Source organism: Mesocricetus auratus, unplaced genomic scaffold (assembly GCF_017639785.1).
Source record: "Mesocricetus auratus isolate SY011 unplaced genomic scaffold, BCM_Maur_2.0 Super-Scaffold_100001, whole genome shotgun sequence".
NCBI lineage: Eukaryota > Metazoa > Chordata > Mammalia > Rodentia > Cricetidae > Mesocricetus > Mesocricetus auratus.
The window spans coordinates 2,212,801-2,224,545 of NW_024429187.1; positions in this window are offsets into that span (position 1 = coordinate 2,212,801).

An 11,745-nucleotide genomic window follows, 5' to 3' on the forward strand; every position below is an offset into this window, starting at 1 on the left:
CTCATCTCCTAGTCCTGCCTACCTCCCTGACTGGCTAATCAGTATTTTATTTATCAGCAAATAAAAGAAGTATATATAAAAAAGGACAACACCCATCATATCCTCTTTTTTGTCTAAATAAAAAGAAAGGTTTTAACTTTAATATAGTCAAATTAAATATAATAAAACAGTTATCAAGTAAGGACTATAGTTAACAATTTTTAGTCCATTAACATTTGGCAAAATTTGATGAAAATAGTCCATCATTTGTCCTATCTTTATGAGTCTAAAGTATTATGTGTAACTTGTCTGTTGTCATAACTAAGGAAAACTATAACCATAACTATCTTGCAACAATAGGTTATTTGACCTGGATGGGTCTCACTGCCTTTGATCCCCCAAACACACTAAATTAATTATGAAACTATTGGCTGATGACTAAGACTTCTTATTGGCTATCTCTGTCTTAATTATTAATGCATTTCTATTAATCTAAGTGTTGTCACATGGTTTTATCTTACCAGAGAATGCCTGGTGAGCATCCTCTCTTCCTGGCCTCACATCATGACTCGTCTCTGTCTACACCTCCCAGAATACTCTTCGTCTGGTATCCCTGTCTATCCTTCCTGCCTGGCCACTAGGCACACAGTGTTTTATTCATTAACCAATAAGAGAAACACATAGAGAATAACATCTCCCATTACTATCTGTCTTCAACTCCATCAAAGACATCAGAAGTAAATATATAAATGCTAGAATTGACAAAGACATCTCACTGCCTGATCAGTCACCCAAAGTTCCTCTGTAATATTGGAGCATTCATCTTTAGCTCATAGGCCATAGTGTGTCTGGCAGACTTCTCAGTGAAGCAGGAAATTTGAAACTTTCTGCCTGTATTGGCAGTTTGTCAGTCATTTTTCTCTGTATCCTGCAGAATATCTGGTAGATTCTTCCATGACGCATGAATCCATCTTGTTTGTAGCAAATTCAGCTGTCACTTTTCTATGGGTCCTGTATGCCCTGTTTGGATCTCATACAGTTATACATTCCAGACAAGAGCAGTTTCTTGCCAAAATGGCTAATCTTGCATGTTGAAAGCAAACTCCATAACAAGTTTCTTCAATGCACATCTTGTTCTCTGAAATAATTGGTATTGCCAGTAACAGTTGTATCTCATTGCCATGAAAAACCATAAACCATTTTAAATGCCATATTCTGTAGGACTTTGAAAGTTTTGAAGAGTATCCATTTGAAATTTATCTCTGTATATCAGGAAAACCTAACTAACCAGATTATAAATTTTGACCATTATAGATAGGTAACTATCTATAATCTATACTTAATTATATTACATTTCAATGAATTATATAAACACAATGCCTAAACAAGAGTAGACATATAGGTATAACAAACTTGCCTTAAATTTGTATCAATAGAGTCCTTCCAGACCCCACCCTTCATCGTGCCCAGCTTCAGGTGAGCTTGGATCCTCCGGGGAACCCTCCCCAACCCATCACCCACTCCCTCAATCTTCCTGGACCAATGCTGGCATCGAGATGATGCTCCCACACAGGAAAGGCAGGCATCAGTCCTTCCAGTCCCCACCCTTTGGCGTGCCCATCATCAGGTGAGCTTTGGTCCTCCTATGGACTCCTTCACCACCCATCACCCACTCGCCAAATCTTCCAGAGGCTGCATTGAGAGGATCTGCTCACACAGGAAAGGTGTCAGTCCTCACAGACCCAACCCACAGCTCTCCCCACACCTGTGCGCCCAGCCCCAAGTGACCTTGCGTCCTCCTGGAACCACTCCCCTACCCATCATCCACTCCCTAAATCTTCCAGGAGCACAATTCTGGCATCAAAAGGACCCGCCCACATAAGAAAGCTATCAATCCTTCCAGACACCACCCTCCAGCATGCCCAGCTTCAGTTTCATGAAAGAAGAACAGTGGAGACAGAAAGACCCCACCTGCACCAATGGAAGAAGAGATGGGAAGAAGAAAGAATAACAACTCACTCAGAAATAGAAAGACCAACATGACTCCACCAGAATCTAGAAACCCCCACACCAGCAAGACCTGAAAAGCACAACATAGATGAAGCAGAAGAGACAGACCTTAAAAATTATTTTATGAAGATGATAGAGACCCATAAAGAGGACACAAGGAAATCCCTTAAAGAAATAGAATAAAAAATGAACAAAAAATACATGAAATGGAGGAAAAGAACAACCACAAAACTCAAGAAATAAATAAATCTCTCAAAGAATCTAAAGAGCACCAAGAAAAAACAACCAAAAAAATGAAGGAAACAACTCAAACAGTTAAAGGATTGAAAGCTGAAATAGAAACAATAAAGAAAACACAGAATGAGGGGATTCTGAAAATAGGAAAGCCGAATAAATGATTAGGAACTACAGATGCAAGTATCACCAATGGAATACAAGAGATAGAAGAGAGAATCTCAGGTGTTGAAGACTCATTAGAGGATACACAGTCATCAACCAAAGAAAATCTCAAAACCAACAAATACCTAACACAAAATATCCAGGAAATATGGGACACCATGAAGAAGCCAAACCTGAGAATAATAAGTATAGAAGAAGGTGAAGAAATACAGCTCAGAGGTACAGAAACATATTCAACAAAATCATAGAAGAAAACTTCTCTAACCTAAAGAAGGATATGCCAAATAAAATACAAGAATCTTACAGAAAACCAAATAGGCTGGACCAGAAAAAGAAGTCACCTCGCCACATAATAATCAAAACATCAAACCTACAGAATAAAGAGAAAATATTAAGAGCAGCTAAAGAAAAAGGCCAAGTAACATATAAAGGCAGACCTATCTGAATTGCATCTGACTTCTCAATGGAAACTATGAAAGCCAGAAGATCCTGGACAGATGTCCTACAAATGCTAAGTGAACAAGGATGCCAGCCCAGACTACTGTATCCAGCAAGATTTCAATTACCATAGATGGAGAAAACAAAATTTTCCACTACAAAGCAACATTTAAACAATGCAAATCCAAGAATCCAGCCCTACAGAAAGTGCTGGAAGGAAAACCTAGATCCAATGAAGATACCTACACTCACAAAGACATAGGAAATAGACAATCCCACTTTACTAACACCAAAAGAAAAATGGAAGAGAACCTACACATAATAACACCACTATGAATAAATAAAAAACAAAAAGAATTATCAATTAATGGTCATTAATATCCCCCAATGTCAATGGTCTCAACTTGCCTGTAAAAAGACACAGACTAGCAGAATGGATATGAAGGCAGAACATATCCTTCTGCTGCATACAAGAAACACATCTTAACATAAAGGACAGATGTTACATCAGAGTAAAGGATTGGGAAAAGATTTTCCAATCAAACAGACCCAAGAAACAAGCTGGTGTAGCAATCCTAATATCTAACAAATTACACTTCTAATTAAAATCAATCAAAAGAGATGAAGAAGGACTTTTCATATTCATCAAAGGAAAAGTCCATCATGATGAAGTCTCATTTCTGAACATCTATGCCCCTAATACAAAGGCACCCACATTGGTGAAAGTAACATTACTAAAGCCCAAATCGCACATAAAATCTCACACACTAGTAGTAGGAGACTTCAACACTCCGCTTTCACCGCTAGACAGGACCTCCTGACAGAAACTTAACAAAGAAACAAAAGAACTAATAGAAGTTATCACCCAACTGAGTTTAACAGACATTTATAGAACATTCCACCCAAACACAAAGGGATATACCTTCATCTCAGTGCCACATGGAACCTTCACTAAAATCAACCACATAATCAGAAATATAGCAAACCTCCACAGATGCAAAAAATGGAATACCCCCTGTATATTATCAGACCACCATGCATTAAAATTATAATTCAAAAATAACACAAATCGCAGAAACCCTACAAACTCAGAAACTGAACAATGCACAATTGCACCAACCCTGGGTAAAGGAAGAAATAAAAAAAGAAATTGAATACTTCCTGGAATTCAATTAGAATGAAGACACATCATACCCAAACTTACGGGACACTCTGAAAGCAGTGCTGAGGAAAGTTCATAGCACTAAGTGCCCACATGAAGAAGCTGAAGAACATTCACACTAGAGAATTCATAGCACAACTGAATGCTCTAAACAAAAACAAGCAAACTCACCCAGGAGGAGTAGATGCCAAGAAATAATCAAATTGAGGGCTGAAATCAATCAGATGGAATCCAGGAAAATATTGCAAAGAATCAATGAAACAAAGAGTTGGTTCTTTGAGAAAATTAACAAGATAGACAAACCTTGTCCAAACCAAAAAAAGGAAGAGAGAGAGCATACTAATTAACAAAATCAGAAATGAAAAGGGGGGCATAACAATGGACACTGAAGAAATCCAGAGAATCATCAGGGCATATTTTGAAAACCTGTAGTCCACAAAATTTGAAAATTTAAAGGAAATGGACAATTTTCTGAATAGTTATCACTTGCCAAAACTAAATCAAGAATGGAAAAACAGACATATAACCCTTAATGAAATAGAAGCAATCATCAAAAGTCTCCAGGCCAAGAAGGCTTCAGTGCAGAATTCTACCAGAAATTCAAAGAAGACCTAATTCCAATACCCAAAGTGTTCTACATGATAGAAGCAAGTGGCTCACTGCCAAAATCATTTTATGAGGCTACAATTACCTTGATACCCAAGCCACACAAAGACCCAACTAAGAAAGAGAACTACAGACCAATTTCCCTCATGAACATTGATGCAAAAATATGCAATAAATACTAGCAAATATGATTCAAGAACACATCAGAAAAGCCATCCATCAATCCAACATGATCAAGTAGAATTCATCTCAGGGATGCAGGGATGGTTCAACATTAGAAAATCTATCAATGTAATCCATCATATAAACAAACTGAAAAGGAAAAACCACATGATCATCTCACAGATGCTGAATAAGCCTTTGATAAAATCCAACACCCCTTCATGATAAAGTTCCTAGAGAGATCAGGGATAACAGGAACATACCTGCACATAATAAAAGCAATATACAGTAAATCAACAGCTAACATCAAACTAAATGGAGAGAATCTCAATGCAATTCCTCTGAAATCAGGAACAAGACAAGGCTGTCCACTCTCTCCATATCTCTTCAATACTTTACTTGAAGTTCTAGCTAGAGCAATAAGACAACAAAAGGAGATCAAGGGGATACAAATAGGAAAACAAGAAATCAAGTTTTCACTATTTGCAGATGATATGACAGTTTACATAAGTGACCCAAAAAATCTGCAAGGGAACTCTTAGAGCTGATAAACACCTTCAGCAAAGTGACAGGATACAAGGTTAACTGAAAAATAATCAGTAGCCCTATTATATACGGATGAAAAAATTGCTAAGAAAGAAATCATAAAAACTTCATCCTTACAATAGCCATAAACAGCATCAAATATCTGGGGATAACATTAACCAAAGAAGTTTAAGACCTGTAAATCAAGAACTTTGAGTCTCTAAAGAAAGAAATCAAAGAGGATACCAGAAAATGGAAAGATCTCCCATGCTCTTGGGTTGTTTAATAAAAATGGCAATCTTGCCAAAAGCAATCTACAGATTCAATGCAATCCCTATCAAAATTCTAGCACAATTCTTCACAGACCTTGAAAGGACAATAATCAACTTTATACGGAAAAAACAAAAGACCAGGATAGCCAAAATAGGAGGCATCACCATCCCTGACTTCACGCTCTATTCCAGAGCTATAGACCTGAAAACAGCTTGGTATTGGCACAAAAATAGACAAGTAGACCAATGGAATCAAATTGAAAACCGTGATTTTAACCCACATACCTCTGAACACTTGATTTTTGACAAAGAAGCTAAAATTATACAGTGGAAAAAGGAAAGCATCTTCAACAGCTGGTGCTGGCATAACTGGATATTGGCATGCAGAAGACTGCAGATAGATCCCTGTCTATTGCCTTGCACAAAACTTAAGTCCAAATGGATCAAAGACCTCAACATAAATGCAACCACACTGAAAATCTTAGAAGGGAAAGTGGATAATACTCTTCAACAAATTTGTGCAGGAGACTGCTTCCTGAACATAACACCAGTATCACAGACACTGAGATCGACAATTACCAAATGGGATCTCCTGAAACTAAGAAGCTTCTGTAAGGCAAAGGGCACAGTCAACAAGTCAACAAGACAACAAGACAAAAGGCAGTCCACAGAATGAGAAAAGGTATTCACTAACCCCATATCTGACAGAGGGTTAATATCCAAAGTTTACTAAGAAATCAAGAAGCAAGTCTCCAAAACACCAAAGGATGCAATTAAAATGTAGGTAGAGAACTAAATAGATAACTCTCAATAGTGGAGCCTAAAATGGCTGAGAGACACTTGATAAAGTACTCAACAACCTTAGCCCTCAGGGAAATGCAGATCCTAAACAACTCTGAGATATCATCTTATTCCTGTTAGAATGTCTAAAATCAAAAACACCAATTACAATTTATGCTGTAGAAGATGTAGAAAGAGGTGAACACTCCTCCACTGTTGGTGGGAGTGCTAACTCATAGACCCACTTTGGAGACTGGCATGGAGATTCCTCAGGAAAAATGTGAATCAATCTAACACAAGATGCAGCAATTCCACTCTTAGTCATATATCCAAAAAATGCAAATTCATACAGGGACATCTGTTCCACTAGTTTCATAGCAGCATTATTTGTAATAGCCAGAACCTGGAAGGAACCTCCATGCCCCTCAATTGAAGACTGGATAAGGAAAATGTGGTACATTTACACACTGGAATATTACTCAGTAGAAAAAAACAATGGGATATTGAAATTTGCAGGCAAATGGATGGCACTAGAAGAAACCATCCTGAGTGAGGTAACCCAGTCACAAAAAGACAAACATGGTATGTACTCACTCATATATGGATTTTAGACATATATCAGGATAGAGCCAGTCTGCATTTCCATGACAGAGAGTCTGGGAAACAGGAAAGAACCTAAGAGAGATATGCATGGTACCCCAGAGAAGAGAATAAGGCAAGATCTCCTGAACAGAATGGGAACACAGCAGGGGGTGGAGGGTACTGGGAGCTGGGAAGAAGAAAGGGGGAGAAGAGGAGGAGAGAGTAGGTCATTGGGAAACAGGAAGGTTGAGTGGGGGGGTAGAATGGGGGAGAACAGGATGAGAAAGGACATAACAGAAGGAGTCATAGGTTTGAAGAGAGATCTGGCACCACTGAGACCTCTAGTAATCTACAAGGATGACACCAACTGGCAAGCTAAGCAATAGTGGAGAGACCACCTTAAATACCCATTCCTGATAATGAACTTGACATCTACCTTATATGCCACCCTAGAACCTTCATCCAGTGACTGATGGAAGTAGAGGCAAACACCCATAGCTAAACACTGAACTGAAACCATGGAACCCAGTGCAGAGAGAGAGGAGCAATAAGCAAATGGGCAAAGAATGGGCTTGTGAAACCAGCAGAGGCAGCTGATCTGAACAAGGGGGGAGGTCTTGGATCCCAGACCAACAGCTGGGAGGCCAGCATGGGACTGATCCGGACCCTCTGATTGTGAGAGTCAGTGAGGAAGCCTGGGCAACCTATAGGGCCCTGGGCAGTAGATCAGTATTTATCCCTGGCATACAAACAGACTTCATGTGTCCATAACACAAAGAGGGTTGCTCTCTCAGCCTGGACTCCTAGGGTAGTGCTTGAACTCTGCTCTGAGAGAAATGACAGACTCTGGATATCCCCTATGTGGAAGAAATTGGCAATAGGGTGGGAGGCTGGGGGGCTGCGGGAGGAGCGGAGGGAGAGTTAAACTGGGATTGACATGTGAAGCAAGCTATTTAAAATTAAAGTAATAAAAAAAGTGGATGAGTATGAAAGTGGAGGGTGGTCTAGAAAAAGTTGGGAGAAGGACGAATATAATCAAAATGTATTGTATAAAATTCTTAGAAAAGCATTATTTTAAAAATTATAGAATCATAGCTATCAGAATGGGGCAATTCTTTTCAAACCTGTATTGATGTCTTGCTTTTAAGAAATTGTAGTGCTTTCTTCTCTCAGAGATATCTGTGAATTCGCAAATGTGTTTATATAAAATATTTGTTTATTAAATAGTTAGTGATCAGATCAGAAGTCTTACTTCCTGGCTCCCACCAAAGGAGACAATACAACTGTTACTTTAATGAAACAACTAACATAAAATTGACTATGATTATTGCAGTAACTTACAGTGGTGGTGATTTTTAAATCCTGGCTTTTAGACACACTTCTCCTTTTAAATTACCATTACAAGAAGTATTTAAATATTCGTTGGAAAAGGACAATTGCAGAATATTTAAGCCTCATTTGAGGCATTTGTTCAGAGAGTTTACATAGTAATTTTTGATATTTCAGAATTTTAGCCTAATTAAGATAATTAGCTTTCAAAAATAATAATTAGATTTCTCTTTTCAGAACATTATACCATACATTTTTTCCTGAAATGAATTAGGCCTCTGCTATTTCCATACCTAGTCTCCAATAAAAATGTCCCCATTATTAATGGAAACTGCTTTTAACGTATTCTAAAATGTTTTCCTTCAAATATGAATATCATTGTAGGGAACTGCTCCCTATTTTACAACATTAATGAAGAAAAATTTCATGATGAGTTTAATATTAAATATGTGTCATGCAAAGAGTTCCCAGAAAAAGTCGTATCAATAAAAATAATACATACCAATGGAAAGTGTACAATTCTATATCATATCCCCATTTTTTTCCTTTAGAAAGAGTTTGGTTGTGATCCTTAACCATTTATAACAAACCCCACTTAAATGACAGCCAACATTTATAAACAATATTTGGGAAACTGGGCATAGTTCTCTCCAAACTGCTTGCTTTGCAATACCATGGGGATCCTGAGAAAACACAGAAACCTGTCCAATTCCTGGCTGTAACAGTCTGATACTGTATCACATCAGCTGTTTTTAGATGTTGGATCACCTGGGTCATTAACCTAGCAGCATTTATAATCCAATGTCTTTTAACAGCTGCTGCTCTTTCCTCAGCAATCAAACAATTCTAAGACAACACAATAGCATACAGTATATAGATTCTTTGTGCATTTTCCATCTAGTGTGGCTTTTTATTACTTTATTTCTTTTACTTTCATTTTTTTCAATAATTTTTGAGACACGGTTTCTCTGTGTACTTTCGCTTGTCCTGGAATTCACTTTGTAGATCAGTCTGTCCTCAAACTCATAGAGAGTCTCTTGCCTCTGCCTCCTGAGTGCGGGGATTGATGGCATGTGCTGCCACTGCCCAGCTCACCTACACATATTTTTTAATGTACTGTAAACCCTTTAGAGGTATTACTTCACCTGAATCTGTCTTTACTGTGTGTTTCTATCTTTTTCTAGCCATGAGTCTTTTATATGCTAAACAGCAGGGCAAAAAGAACTGTTAGGTGGTTTTTGCTACTTATGTTGAGTCAGGAAGCCACTCTGAAAGGAGCCGAGAGCCTCTGCTTGTCTCGGGCAAACACAGGCCTCCTGAGAAAATGTTGCTACCAAGAAGCCCTGTTTGCCTCTATTCTTTTGTTTTTTAAATGCCTTTTTAAGGTTTAAGGATCTATGTAGAGATTCCTGCCTCATGTTGCTGGCACCATTTTGTATTATTTTTAGCCTGCCAGGGTCCCACCATACTTGTGCCCCAAATAAACACCCAGAGGCTTACATTAATTATGAAACTGTTGGCCAGTGGTTAGCGCTTATTATTGGCTAGTTCTGACTTTACTATTAACCCATTTTGATTAATCTATGTATTTCCATGTTGTCTTAACTTACTGGAAAATGCCTGGCATGTCCTTTCTTGTGGGGAAGAGATCTAGATACCTATGGTGCTGACCACGCCCATTTTGGGTGTGACCACAGGTGCATGTGGAATAAAGGGCAGGGGAGAGTAGTCTGAATTGGGTTATGAGGTCCAGAAGGTACCTCACCTCAGCCATTGAACTCGCTTATGCGCTGACTGTGAGTCTGTTCCAATCACTGGCAAGGGAGGCATCCGCCACTTGTGTCCTCTCCTGTCCAGTCTGTCCATGCATGGAGCCCTATTCTCTGGGAACTCACTTTCCCACTTGGAGAGGGTCCCATTAGGGCCTCTGGAGGCTGTAGTCTCAGACCTTGCCAGGGGCCTTGGAGTGATGACCACTCAGCATGCAGGCCTCGCTGATGAGCTTCCTTGCCCTTTATTCCACAGACCCGTATTCACCTGTGGCCACGACCAAAGTGGGCATGATCAGTACCACAGGTACCTAGATCTCTCCATACTATCCATTTGATTATTGTTATAAGGCATAGTGTGTTCTCGTTGTTTCTCTAAAAACATGAGGATTTCTTTTCTTCTATTTTAGCTGTTGTTTTACCTGTCATAGAACTTACAGAAAGGCTCACTTCATCTTATTGTTTCCCCAGATCAGAAGACATGAATGGCTTGAAGGGTAGACCATTCTAGTATTCTGGCAAAATAAGAAGATCAAGGAATTATGTGGCCTATGAGAACTCCATCCATATATTTAGCAGAGAGAGTGTGTGACATACTAAAGGAGAATGGAGACCATCATTTGAGAAGTCATTGTGTGAACCATGATGCTGGGATCTTTGCATCCCTTATAGTAAAATTTCACATCCCTTCGATGCCTACAGAGTAGATCAACAGGAGAACATAGGTCAGTGATACAATGAAAGTCTTTATGTTCACTAGCACTAATACAGTTACACTGGAAAGGCTTACATTCTCCTTACATTTGGATTTCCAAGTTAGATTTCCTTCAACCTCAACTCCATCCCACAGTCACATTTACACTCACCACCACAAAATTAGGAACAAAATTTTGTACAAGAGTATCATAAGAAAAGCATTCTCAACTTTCCTCTTGAAATAAAGAAATAGAAAGTTGACTGTATTTAAGCAAATAAAACACACTAAGTATGGTTGCAAGCCAGATACTAAAATGGTTGGTTGTACTCCAAGCAACAAGACCAATGAATTTTACTTGTTAACTATATATATCTACACCCAACATCTTCAGATGCCATTTCATTAATATGGCTCAGAGCAAACAAATTTTAGAGAAGGAAAGAGCAATTAGAATTCAATCATCTCAGGACAACATTCTTCCCTTGATACAGTCAATGAAGTTCGCCTGTGCTATGAGGATGTTGGGGAAATTTCCTAGAAGAAATTCTGTCATTTTTGTGATGGACACAGTCGTTTCTAGTAAATTCATTTTGTCTGAAAGTAAAAAGAAGGAAAGGAACAACAAAAACAAAAATGTTACTTGTCACTCTTTTACTGTACTGAAGGGAATCTGTTTATCCTTGACTAAAGGAAATATGGTGAAATTCTTTCATTCCAATCCCATCACAAGCATATAAAATTGCAACTTCTTAAATATCTTGTATAATTTTATGTCTGCCATCACCTACTCTATAATTGTCAAAACTGATATTGGATTGAAGTGACATGGTCATTTGCTAGCATGCAAATCAAGAAGCATTCCATTTCAATGTTTTTAATTTTGTTACCTGTTTAATCTCTTCAGCAATTTTGTTTTGTTAATAAAATTTTAGACCTCAACACATGAACCATGCAAGTAGTGTCTAAATCAATTGATGAACCTTGATTTTACCTATAATCATCACTACTACATACTTACTGAGTGCCATCCAAGAA